We start from the raw sequence: 14443 nt of genomic DNA, 5'->3' as shown, positions 1-14443 counted from the left end.
GCTTAACTAAGTGAGGGGGAGTTTTTTCAATTGCATAACTATTTTTGGATGATTGAATAAATCTGTGAAGTAGCCAAGTGAGGGGGAGTTTTTCAATTTTTGTTCTTCGATTGACTGAGAAAGGGGGAGCCTATTTGTAATCATCAAATTTCATTTCAAATCATTGTTTTGTGATCATCAAAAAGGGGCAGAATGTTATTCTTGATTTTGATGATCACAAAAGCACTTTGAAATGTTTATCTAATTCTCTTCAAATATAAGTGTTTTGCTTTTTAGAGAATCAGGTACAAAGGTGTCAAGGAAAGAAAATCAACCAAAAGAAGAAGCAAAAACAGGGCACTCATGTCGGACGTCCGAATGGAAGCTGTAGGACGTCCGAAAGGATGAAGAACATCAAGAGGGAAACTCCTTCGGACGCTCGTGAGGAAGCATCGGACGTCCGGGAGGATCGGACGCACTCTTTGGACGCATATCGATCGCGTTGGACGTCCGAAAAATTTCGTAAAGTTTTGATGACTCTCTGGACGACATTCGGACGCAGATGCTTTCGGACGATAAAATCCCATCGGACGTCCGAACGACAATTTGGTGAGTTTCGGACGATGGGATCGGACGATGATTAATCTGTCGGACGTCCGACAGCCCCAACGGCTAGCTGACTCTTCATCTGCCTTCTATCCGTTGGAAGCATTAATGAAGCCCATTTTTGGTCCCCTTCAAATACAAACGATTATGAACGAGAAAGCAACTTTTGCACACTTTGACTACAAGATCTAAAGAGATATTTTAGCTAGAAAATAGTCTCCCAAGCAAGATTTGTTCTCCTAGTTGTGTGAAATTCTTGTAAGCTCTTCTCTTGTGTTTGAAATTTTCAATAGTGTAGCTTTGTTGAGGGTTATCTGAGTGATAGTAAAACTTCCTACCTTGACTAAGTGAGGCTTGGGGCAAGGAGGAAGTGATCCCTCCATTGTAGATTGAGTTGATTATTGTTCATCAAAGAGAAGGTGCTCATCTTTGTGATTGGTCTTCATGTTTGAGGAAAGCTTGGTAGACAATCGGTTTGATACTCTATCTTATTCTTTTTGTTTAATAAAATTCTCATTGCTTATATATATATCCTTATTTCTGATCAACATTGTTCTATTCTTTAAAATTACTTGATTGATCTCTACTAGAAAAGAAGGTAAATTTTTATCAAGTAAAAAGTGCATAAACTCAATTAAGTTTTTAATCAACTTAATGCACCCCCCTCTTAGGTTGTCTTTGGGCCTTACATATATATATCCCAAACCAAACCAAACTCGAAAAAAATCCAACATTCCCAAAATTTGGACAGTATATCCCCTACATTTCCTTACTTTTCCATCCTACAATCAACACCAATTCATCTCAAATCAACCACATACACATCATAGACTATAAAACACACCTTTCGGCACAATAACCACAACTGAGACTACACTTATCGGATTGAAACGAATCTTATGGCGTTTGGAAGCCAAGGCATATACCTACATTTCTTATGAAGATCTCCAAAGCCAAATCATGCATTTTCATGGTCAAAAATCGAAATCTCTGTTAGGACAGAAAACTGTCCGTGAAATAAGACTTGTGGGCAGTCAAGGGTATTTCGATCATTTCACAAGTTACAGTGCTTCGATTGAACTGAAATTTTACCAGCAGCTAGCTAACTCCATTACCAAAAACTTTCATGTTTTGGGAAAGGGCTGATTCGGCCTCCCTCAAGGACAAACATGCAGTGCAAAAACAGGGCAGATTTGAAACCCTAAAACTGAAATTTATGCATTCTAGCTGAAATTTCATTAGGCAATCAAACCTAGCATACCAAAGCTTCATTTTTCACAATATAAACCTATCATTCTATGATCAACTATTACTCAACACATGTGGGCAGAAAAATCACCATAAAAACTGAAATTTACTATAACTCTAGCTCAAACCATGAAATCTTCCATAAAACAACATCTATAACAACTATAAGCCACTAATTAACAATTAATTGAAATAAAGAGGAAGTTCTTGGCAAAATACCTTCAAACCCCAAGAGAATTGGTAGCTTAGTGCTTCCCTTTCCAAAACAACTCCACCAACCTCCTTAATCCTTCCTAGCAAGAAGTTTCTATGGAGTAATTTGAAATTTTAATGGTAGAAACTCAAGATTGAGCAAGGAAATGAAGTTGAGGTTGAAAGTTGTCTCTTGTTCTTTTCCTCTAAGAGGTTCGGCCAAAGCATGAAGAAAAATGAGATGAATTTGGTCAATTTTTGTGATTTCATAAAGGTAAAGAAACTTAGTCCAAGTCCACCATCCAATGGCGTCGCGACACTTGGCACATTAAGATTTTGTTCTCATCCTTTTGTCTACCAATGGTTTATCTATCTAGCTAATCTCTAATTGTCTCCTACCACCTTGTAAAATAATATCACTTAATACAAAATTTCAATTAATCGCCAAAAATTATCGCACTTAGCGCACTAGCGGGTCCCACGTCTACAACGCATTTCAAACTTATCATGAACTAACTTATACTATGAAAATGATTTAAAACCTATACTCACTTATAAAAATCTCTGAAAAATCAATATAATAGGGTATAATGAAGAAAATGCATGCAAAAAAAATAAAATAAAATATTATGAAATAAAGAAAATTTACGGGTCCTCACACAAATCACATGATAAGAATTAAAAGCATTAACATTCCTCCCTTACTCAATTTCATGTATAATTGTATCCATTTGAACTTGTAGCATCATAACATCAAATTTAGCCTTTAAGCACCTTAAACCATCTTCAAAAAATATACATTCAGTAAATTCTTGGTTACCTCTGTTGAAAAAGTTTTACACTTGATAACCATCCATTGCCAATCTTCCACTTCTCAAGCATTGTCCTCCAAATTGATCTATCCTCCTCATCACCTAAAGTTGCTTTTAAATAATTTAAGAGCAAGATTAGTAAGAAAAATAGGTGATAAAACACATACACACATAAAACACTAAAATTATAGAAAATAATATTCACACTATAACTAATAAAATATCTAAACTAATAAAGTTGCTCTTCACACCAATATTGCCAAATCTTCCCCGGCAACGGCTCTAAAAACTTGACGGGCGTAGGGTATACATATAACATTAAGCTCATCCTAATCAAATTTTACATTTATAAACTCCTAAATACCTCACACACGATTTATCGCAAGTATACAAATCGTGAGCGAGTGTAGGGGAATTAAGGGTCGATCCCACAAGGAACATTGCAATTACCGGCACTACTAAAGCTTCTCTATTATTTAGACTATCAATGTATTATAAGAAATGAAATCTACTGAACTTATGCAAAATAACAAATGAAAGCTCCTTAGGTTATGGTATCCCTAACTACTCATGCAATTGCCATTTTTGGATCATTGAGTACTACTATCTAGGCTAGTTATGGTGTAATTTCTTGAAACATGTGAAACCTACTTTTGTAGTGAATCAACTATACTCATAACTAATCCATACCTATTCTCATGGTTATGAAATTAGGTACAAGTTCATTTTTTCAATGAAATTACATGAAATTAATCACTAAAATCACATAGGTGCACCTCTACTCTTGTGAGTGTACTTCCCATGTTTAGCACTTCTTGAACTAGTGTTAAATCTCAATTTTCATTGCAGAAAAACACCTTAGATAATCACAATTAATGGTACCAGATTAATCATGATTTAAAGAGTCAAAGTGCTAAATAACTTACTCAAATCATAGCAATCAAATAACCAAATAATAAACACTAACAATCATAGAAAGTTCAACCAAATCCAAGGTATAAACTTTAAAAATACATATTAAATACAAAATCCAGAACTTGCATATTAACCATATTTAAGAATCCAATACAAAAGATAAAGAATTGGAGAAGAGATAACCCATGTCACTTGAGTTTCAACTCCTCCTTCTTCATCTCCATCTTCATCCTAATCTAGCCTATATACAAGAATGGATGAGCTATACTACTTTATACTAAACTAATCTAACATTCAGAAAATGGAAGAGCTACATTTCTGCAGTCCAAGCTTTCTCCCATATGTCTCTCCTCTTCTCCCTTCAATCTTACAAGTTTTGGCTATATAAAGATGAAAAAAGTCAAGAAAGTGAGGTCTACACCACCCTTTTACAGCTGTAAAGTAGTTCTCACATGTCTGGCATTGCATGTGACTTGTTGGAGGTGAAAATAAGTTTTCCGCGTAAAGAACAGCCTTCTCTGACCACAATCCGGCCAGAAATCCGACCAAGCTCCAGCCGGATTGCTACAGTGATATTTTGGTGCACTTTTGTTCAATTTGCAGCTCTGCTTCAATTTTGTGTCAATTTCAACTGAACTTTTCTTGATGATAAAAACTGATTTAGCTCTTGACCAAAACATAAAACTTGTAACCCCTTGAGCTATCTTTTCAATGCATCAAGAATCATCTCATTTGGATCTGTGTAGGCTGAGAAATAACCAAAATATCCTTGACTGCTCACTGCCATGTTTCTGCTTCGATCAATATAAATTAGCTACTGTAATTCGGATTTTTGACCTAGAAAACCTTCAAACTAAATTCAGATGTCTTCACCAAAGTTGTAGATCTATATCTTATCTTCAAATTGTCTAAGAATCATCTCAATCCGATCATTGTAGTTCAAGTTATAGCCAAAATACGAAAATGTATCAAAACTGTTAAAATGCACAAAATCCAAGTAAAAAGTGATAAAAACCTCATTTAACCACTTAAAAGCATTTTCACCAATTATAGCCAAAATGATTCATTTTCTTCCAATAACATAACCAAAATGACTAAAAATAATATGAAATATCATACAATTATTATGTAAATTAGTCAAAATAAAAGGTTGACATATAAAATGGAACAAAGAGATTATGTTGATTTATGAGTTTGTCTTTGAAGAGGTGATTCTTGGTGGGTAGCAGAACCGACCTGAATCAGTCCTTTCTCAAGTGGAATGTGATGATTTGCTTGTCCGAAGTGGATGGTGGGGCTTCTCCCCTGGGATCACTCCGACCATCAAGTTAGTATATTGAGAGAACGAGAGAAAACAGGAGTTTGTATGAATGAACAGTATGCTTACTTGTTGGGAGCATATAGGGGGTATTTATAGGGCAGGAGTGGAAGACAAGACGGAGGGCTCATGCTAGTGGGACCCACGTCCTGGTCATTACGGCTCTGTTCCCTGCCAGGAGGTCTGACTCTGACATTGTAGCCGCCTGGACATAATGACGGGGAGTCTTGCGTAGTTGCCATTAAGAGCATCAGGTACTTTTCAGATAAAGCACTGGTTATGTGTGATGTCAGACGTGTTGACATCATCAGCGTGCAGCCGAGGTGGGAGCCAAGAGGTCATCCAAGCAGGTCGGCCAGAGATCTGGCCGATCTCAGGAATCAGGTCCAGAACATGATCGCGTTGATGTGGAGGACGAAATGAGGTCACCGCGGCCCTAAAGGGCGGTCGAGGTGAGCATCCACAATAAGCCCCCCAAGCCTTGGGAGCTCCGGGGCTCGTGAAGTACCGAGGCTTCCTTGTGTCGAGATCATTCAGACTCTGGGACCCGAACCCGCTCCGAAAGATGCGGGGGTGTGACATGTAAGCAGGTCAGTTGATAGGACGTGGTAAGTAGAGCGGTTACGGGTAACCGTCGCGTCGTGAGGTAATGGGACGCTTCGTGCAGAGAGGGTGTCAGTTGAAAGGACGGGACATTAATGAAGAGAGAGAGAGACACGTCCTTTTGAATTTGAATGTGGCCACCTTTTCGCATTCTTGCCGCCTCTTCGGATTCCCCCGAACCCCTATAAATAGGGGGTTCTTTTCACCGTACAGCCCATCACTTTCCATCTTAGCCTCAGAATTGCAAATTTGTGAGCGTTGCCGAGATCAGTTCTGTCAGCCGAGATCACAGCCAAAGTCTTCGTTCTCGTCCGATTCCGTAGTCAATAGTAAGTATTTCTCTTTTCATCTCGTCTTTCACACATGGCCAAAACGGCTAAAACCCACAAAGAAACAGTGAAACCGAGCTACCAAGCCGAGGAGAGGCCTGACCCTTCAGCAGAAACGACTTCGTCCAGCTCTGAGGGGTCGACGTCTAGTGCCGCAGAGGAAACGGCCGAGAAGGAAACCGCTGAGACAGCCCCAGAGTCGGAATCATCCGAAGTGAGTGAGGGTGGTTCCGAGGTCGTATATAATAGTGACCTCGGAACAGAAGTACCCCACGACGAGGGCGTGCTGGAGCCGGTCGCTCCAAAGGATGTGGCCAAAATTGACTTCGGCAAGATACCGAAATTTAGAAGTCGCGTCGGGAGAGACAGGGCCGAAAAGGTGATAAGGAAATAGCCCTTCAGGCCGGGGTATCCCATCAGGTCGGCTGAGCCAGATGACTCGGCTGAGAAGCCCCCAATGGGCACTGTGGCGATTTACCTCCAACAGTTGGAGGCTGGGTTGAGAATGCTGACGTCGAGGTTCTTCAGGGACGTACTCCGGCACTTCGGCGTCAGGATCACTCAACTCACCCCGAACGCGGTCCGCATCGTAGTGGGGTTTGAGATGCTATGCCGACATCAATGGGTGACTCCCACCGTTAACCTTTTTCGTCGATGCTACACATTCAAGGCGCGCGGGACGGATAAGGGATGGCTCTATGTCTGCAACCGAAACAACACCATCCCGAAACTCGTGGTCGACGCTCCCACTTCGATAAAGAATTGGAAGCGCGACTTTGTCTTCGTCACCGCCGGAGACTTCCCTAGGGGTTTTTGGTGGAGGCCGATTAAATCAAAGGTCGACCCTTCCACGGGGGATCACGACAAGGAGGCCTTCCAGAAGTTGATGGGGTCAGGTTTTCGAATCAATTGTTGGAACTACCCTGAAGCTGTGTTGGTCGACGGGGGAATTAGCCGAGCCGTGATCAGCCCTGACAAGCCTCCCTTCTTTTCCACTAGACTTTCAAAGCCTTGTAATTTTTCTTTCTTAGTTTTCCTTTCACTTCGCCTGTTACAAATAATAATGTTTGCTTCTTGCGCAGTAGTTAAATTATCCGATATCATCACCTCCGGTACGGCTGAGGTGGCCAAGAGGAACAAGAGGAAGAGCTCAGAAGAGACCTCGGCACCTCCGCCGAAGAAGAAAATACAAGGGCAGGCGACTAAGATTTCGACGGCAAAGAGTACTCCCATCACGGCAGCCCAAAGTAGTTCGACCGCCGCAGCCACAGGATCCACCTCGCCTGTGCCGGAATGGGTGCCCCTTGAGGGAGTCACCACAGCACTCCCGCCTCCTCATGGTCGAAGCAAACAGCTAAAGCCCCCAGTCAATCCAGTCACGGGGTCCTCGCTATGGAATCGTTTCCATAACCCCCCTGTGTTTCCTGGAGAAGACAAGACGCACCCTGACGAGCAGTGGTGTCCGAAATGGAAGCTCTCAGTCAACGACAGGTGCACCCATCCTCGGGCCGCGCAAGAGTTAGTGATGCACTCGAGCCTGCCGAGAGACGTGAAATTTTCAAAGAAACTGACTCCGGCAGAGGTGGTCCAAAGTGTCATGGTGACCACGGCCTCCACCACGGCATTTGTGGCCGAGATGGCACAACGGTATAGTGACTTAGTCGAGGCGCAGGAATCAGGCAAGTTGCAAACTAAAATCTCCAAATTGGAGAAAAAACTTGCGGTGTCTAAATCTGAGAAGATGGAGCTCCAGAGACAACTTCAGCAGGCCGAAACGAATGAGGAAGAGGCCGAGGCTACCATAAACAGCCTCAAATCGGCCCTCGAGGAGGAGCAGAAAATGGGGGATGAGGTGAAGAAATCCCATGAACAGGCTCTCGAGGGTGCAGGAGCCTCGGCGGTGGAGGCTTTCCGGAGGTCCGAGACCTTTACCAAAGATCTCGGCGAACTGACTATGCCAAGATTCATGTTCGGCTACACGTCTGCTATTGACGAGACCGCTACTCACCTCTCTCCCGAGGCCTTGGAGTCCTTGAGAAACATGGCCAATTATAACGAGGACTCCAAGGAGTTGTGTGATCAGATGGCCGAGGGCATCCAAGCTGGACGAAACTTGGCCGAGGTCTGGGACGAGTTCAACAAATGGCTATCCGACCTCGACGAGATGTTCGAGAAGGAGGGAGGAGGAGAAGAAACTACTTTCAGAGGGGAAAACGCTGGCGAGAAGACTGGTTAAGAGCATGAAGGAGGAGGAGAGCCTCATCCCGGAGGGGAGGAGACCGGTAGGGGAACCGGCCAGGAGGGAGCCGAGACAGGGGTCTAGGCTCGTAGGCGTTGGGGGAAACGCCGAGGCGGGATGTGCTTAGTGGCACTCCTGACCTCGGTTCTTGAATTCCTTTTGTAATGCTCTTTTCATTAAATGAAGCCTCTATTCCTTCTCATCTTGGTTCTTTTACTTTCTCGCTTCGTCCCCTGCTTGTCCCCCTTATTTTTTAATAACGGATGTGTAGTATCAAGGTATTAAAAAATAACGAAATGTCTGAAGTCACAACTTGTTAAAATTTTCAAGTATAATACAATCTAAGGTTCTCGGCGTGCCAAGTCGTCGGCACTAGAGAACCATCTCGGTAGCTTAGTTTATAATACCCACTTAGATTAGATTCCACAACCCGGTAAGGGCCTTCCCATTTTGGACATAATTTTCCCTGCGATTCAGCTCGGCTGTAGACACCAAATTTTGAGTGAAATTTCATTTACTATTTATTTTTTTAGTTTTTATTTGTCGTGCTAGGATTATTCACTTTTTTAGTTTTTAGTTCTTATTTTATTATTTTATTTTTAAGTTTTAGCATAGAATTTCTCGGAAAAAAGGAAAAGCATTCAAAAATTATGCTTTAGCTGTTTTGATTTAAATTCAATGTTTTCTTGGGAAAAATATGAAAAAAAAAGGGGAACCTGATTGCGGGTTTTGGGCTATTTAAGAAAAAAAAAGAAAAAAAGGGAAAAGAAGGAAAAAGGAAAAAGAAAATTAGCATTTCATCTTATCTTTTATGCTCAGTTTTGCTTGAGTTGTTATTTTCCTTATATTTTGTTTTTATTGAATTATTAAAAAAGACAAAAGACAAAAAAAAAAAAAAAAATAGAGCCGCATGCAGCGGCGTGAAAACCATACCATTTGATGGCTATCGGATGGCCTGGGGTTGGGGAGAAATCTCCTCTTCCATCCTCACCCTTGTGGTGAGGGTTTGTCTGGTATAAATACAAGGAGAACAGCAGCCGCAACACAGAAGGGGATTGCAGTTGACGGCCGAAAAATCAGAGGGAAAATGACGGCTGGAGTTTGAGTGTCAGGACAGCTTTGAGAAAAACCGAGAGAGGGTGGAGAGAAAGGAGAGGCTCATTGACGGCTGATTGAGGGAAGGAAATTAGAAAAGAAAACAAGGAAAGTAAGAAAGAGCGTGAGGGAAAGAGCGGAAAAGAAAGAGCTTCAAGAATGAGGGAAGCGTAGGTCGGCGGAAGGAAGAAAAAATTAAAAGAGAAACCGAGGGTGAGGGGCCAAAACAAAGCAGCAAGGAAGGAGCCTGAGAGAGAAATCTGGAAAAGGGAAGAACCATAAGGCAGGAAAGAAGGGAGATCGAGGTTTTTCATTGCTCCCTGGGTCTGCTCAAGCGAAGCTCTACATCCCGTTCATCTGTTGGAGCATACTACACATCAAGGTCAAATCGCATCTTTCCTTTCATTTTTACTTGTAAAGATGCTTCCTTTCTCTGTTTCTTTTGCTTACTTGGGATGTTTGATGGTGAAGTTAGAAGCTTTCTTTGGTTTTTGATGATACCATCACTGGTTTCATCAGAAACAGAAATCTTTTCTCGTATGTTCATCCATGCTTTTCCTTTGTTGTAATCGTCATTGGTTCGTGTATTTATTGGTTGTGGCTGCCTTTGATGTTTTCTTGTGAGTATGGACTCTTGCTTTCGTTCCTAGAGCCATTATGATAAGCAAGGCGCAAAGCTGTTGCAACAAGTTTCGAACTCTCTGTTTGTTGCAAAAGGTTTCCTTTCTTTGGGTTGTCAAAGTCGCGGATGGTTTGATATGCTTGATTTTATTTGCTGCATGACTATGATGCCATGACAATATCTGTTTTAGAACTGCATTTAGAGAAGTTGTAGCAGATTTGTTACGAAAGACTCGCTTACGAACGTCGAATTTCTGGTTTGATGTTTGAAATCATAACTTTGCTGTTTCATTGGGATGGTCTGTCTATGTTTACCGCAAGTTTCACTCCTTTCTTTGCTGCATTTCTGGTCCAGTTACTTTGATTGGATCTTCTGGGATAGATGATCATGTTAATGACAATGGGATGAAGTCCTAGCACTTGGGTTTGGTTGTCCAAATTAGTAGAGTTTGTTTGAGTTTCTTGCACACAAATACATCCGGGCTGAAGTAAATAGAAAGCTGCATTAGTCCTCATGTTTTGCTTCTTTCCTTTTCTTCTCGCAACAGCCCACAAGAACCTGGGTTTTATTCATCCAATTTGCTAGTTAAATCTTGTGCAAAATGATTGACGAGGTTGCATGTTTTGATCCAAAGCATCAAGGGAAGTGGCGGCAAAGCTGCAACTGGAAAATGCAGAAATGTTTTCAATATTTGCGACTCATCTTTCTCTTGTTTGTTCATTTGTTCCAGTAGCTGTCTTCCTTGTGTTTATGTGTAGTTCTGGGGATTGTTGAATAGCTTGTTTGAAAGATTTTGGGCTGCGTTAATGTTAAGTGAGATTTTAGTTGTTGTTTTCCTTCTACAAAGCATGCGTGTAGGAAGCCATCAGTTTTCTTTATTTTGTTTTGGGTTTGTCTTCTTAGAAATCTGATCGAAGCTTTAGCAAATGATCATGGCACTCCTTTGCAGTTTTCTCTTCTTCCTCTCCCCCTTGTCCCAAGTTGTTGCATTCAAGTTGAGTTGTTGAATCCATTGGTTTGTTTTGTAAGGCTAAATGGAAAAGGTTGCAGAAAAATGTTGGCTGGAAGTTGCAGAAGCATAAGCTTCATAACCGTGCATGAGCTTGCATGAAATAATTCTAAAAATTACACTTTGGCCCCCAAGTCTCTCTTTGTTTTACCATGACCCAACCAATTGAATAATTTCATCAATTTGATCCTTCGCAGCTTTGATTTTTGCAACTTCATTGCTTGTTTGCTTTAATTAATTACCATATTTTCTTTAATCGCACTTAATTCGTGATTTTAAGAGCTTTCGGACCAAGTGAGCTTGTGTTTGCATACTTTCTTTAATTTTCTCAATTAAAATGATGCCTTGATCTTTTCTTTTATTTTGGAGGATAAATAAGTGACTTCACCCCATTAGAGCTCCATTTCAAGGGAGGTATAATTTCTTTTTTCTTTTTTGTCTCTCCCCTATGTGATCCAACGTGCTAAGTGAGAATTGCATGCCTACTTTGCTTTCCTTGCTTTTCCTTAATTCCCTTCATTTATTTCATTTTCATTCACTTTTGCTTAAGTCATCTTTTTATTTATTTATGGGGTATGTGTACACCTCTTGGCTTGTAATAGATAGGGCTTGGAGAGCATTTTTGTCCATTTTCCCCCTTCCCTTTTTGTTTTAGTTAGCAAATGTAATAGGTTCATTAGCTTGATTGCTTGCCTTTGTTGCTACGTGTTAATTTGCTTTATTAGGCTCTTGCATCTAGTCGAGCATGGTAAGTGTTATGTGCTATGTGTTTATATGTGATTGGCATGTCTACTTGCTTTCTATAGTCATAGATGAATATGATGGATGAATGCACGTCACCACACTAGTCCAACGCTAGTTGTAGCTCATGGTCCCGTTTTCCACTAGTCCAACGCTAGTAGGAATTCATAGATATGGGCTAGTTCAACGCTAGACCCTTAGGGATTCCCCTCGCTAGTTCATACTTGCATGTTTCACTACATTTCATGCATTTTTCTTAGTTTTCTAGCATTTGGCATGCCCCTCCAATCCTTTCCCTTTCATTTTAGGTTTTTGCATCTTCATGCTAGTTATAGGGTACATTTGCTTGAGAGTCCCCCTTCGGTAAGGGAAACGAGCGAGTGTGGCTACAAAATAGCCTTAGCACGCTAGTTCTTCCTTCTAATCAAAGGGAAAATTAAAGTCGTGAAATTAGGAGTCATTCCCGTACCCGACTTGATGCATTCCTCTAGGATCATACACTCTCATTTTTTATCATATCACTTCCTCACTTTCTTTATCCCCATTTTCTCACTACTTATATTTTTCGCAATCCACATGCCATGTTCACACACTTTCCCTATCACTTATTTATTTTCTATCTCACAAATTGCACCCAATTGCACTTATATGCATTTACTACTATTGTACCATATTTTCATCCACTTGCACACAAGCACCTTCATTTTCTCAATTTACACACATGCACTTTTCTTACATTTGCACACTTGCACTTTTCTTACATTCTCACACTTGCACTCATATTTGAGTCTTCATTTGCATCATTCGCGACCTCTATGAGGACTTTCCTTATTGGCCACCACAACTCATGTGGTTGGGACCAAAAAGCCTCGTAAGAGACATTTTAGATTTAGGATTGTATTTCTTTTTAGTCATATCCAACATGCAACGCATATTTTGGGTAGAAGAATTAGGAAACGTGGGGCTAAATCGCGCAACTAGCTTTGGCTAGGGTAAGGGAGTGCCTTAGGCTTTGCCTTTGCCTTCTCACTTATCAAATGTGACCCCCGATCCCTTGCTTTGGTTACGTAGATCTAAAATTCTTCAAAAAGGGTTTGTTTACTTTTCTTTCCAAAAAATCATTTTTCGGGTGACTTGGTACACCCTAACTCTATACCAAGTGGCGACTCCATTTTTCCATTCAAAATCCCTTTTTGAACTTTATTTGGCCAAACCGTCGCATTTCACAATCCCCCGGCCTTTTATTTTCATGTTTACACACGTTCATATACACACTACTTTCACATCACTCAAAAAGTGGGGCGCGACATCGGCTGATCGAGTTTTTCCTCAGGACTATATCTCCTGGTTGGAATCGACGATGTTTCACGAGGACATTGTAGTAGCGGGCCAAGGTGTTCTTATATGAAGCAACCCGAGCTGAGGCAACATCTATTCTTTTTTTGACGAGATCGAGATCCAGTTGTCTCTCTTCTTCGTTCACCTCGACTGTATAAGCTGCCAATCGAGGACTGGATGTGAGGATCTCAGCAGCAATGACCGTTTCGGTTCCGTAGGTCAAGGAGAAGGGATTCTCTTGCGTGGCTGACCTCGGCGTGGTCCGATAGGACCACAGGACACTGGAGAGTTCTTCTACTCAGGATGATCCAGCTCGGTGTAGTCGGATCTTGAGGCCATGCCAGAGAGTTCGGTAGAAATTTTCTGCTTGACCGTTGGCCTGGGGGTGGCCCACCGAAGTGAAGTGTTGCTTGATGTCGAGATTCTCGCACCAAGTCTTAAACGGGTTCTCGGCAAACTACCTCCCATTGTCTGAAATGATGACCTGAGGTATGCTGAAGCGGCAAACGAAGCATTTCCAAAAGAATTTTTGAACCGCCAGCCCTGTAATGCTCCTTAGAGGCTCGGCTTCGACCCACTTAGTGAAGTAGTCCACAGCGGTTACAAGGAAGGTATAACCTCCGACAGCTTTAGGGAAGGGACCGATGATGTGTGTCCCCCATTACTCGAACGGCCAGGGTGAGGTAATTGGAACCATGAGATTTGAGGGCTGGTGGTGCTCGAGGGCGTGGGCCTAGCAGGAAGGGCAGCCGAGAACAAGGTTTTGGACATCTTGTCAAACGGAAGGCCAGAAATACCCAAGAAGTAGGGTCTTCTTGGCCAATATCTTGTGGCCGACATGAGCCCCCCATAGGCCTTCGTGTATCTCGTGGAGGACTTGGCGTCCCTCCTCGGGCGTAATGCACCTCAGCCACGGGCCAAAGTATGACCGTTTGTACAACTCCTCATCGCGGAGCGCGTACCAAGCTGCTTTGCGTTGGATCTTTCTCGCTTCGGCTCGATCTTCTGAGAGGATTCCCTAGTCTAAGAAGAGGATGAATGGGCTCATCCATGTGTCTCCCGGGTGTACGGGGCAGGCCACCTCTTCCATGTATCCCGGCTCGTTCAGGACTTCCACTAGGACCGTCTTGTTGAGGTCAGAAAATGATGTGGAATCCAGTCGAGATAAGGCATCGCCCCACCTATTTTGGGACCGGGGTATTCTTTGAATTTTGAAAGACTTGAAGTACGCGGCGAGTTGGTGAACTTTGGAGAGATACCGTTGCATGGTCTCATCCTTGGCTTCATATTCACCAAGAACTTGGCTTACTACAAGTTGGGAGTCGTGCGGACATGGATCCGCTGGGCACCGAGTCTGCGGGTTAGTTGGAGTCCCGCAATCAAGGCCTCATATTCGG

This window comes from Coffea arabica, chromosome 9e (genome assembly GCF_036785885.1).
Source record: "Coffea arabica cultivar ET-39 chromosome 9e, Coffea Arabica ET-39 HiFi, whole genome shotgun sequence".
Taxonomy (NCBI): domain Eukaryota; kingdom Viridiplantae; phylum Streptophyta; class Magnoliopsida; order Gentianales; family Rubiaceae; genus Coffea; species Coffea arabica.
This window is presented reverse-complemented; position numbering follows the sequence as displayed.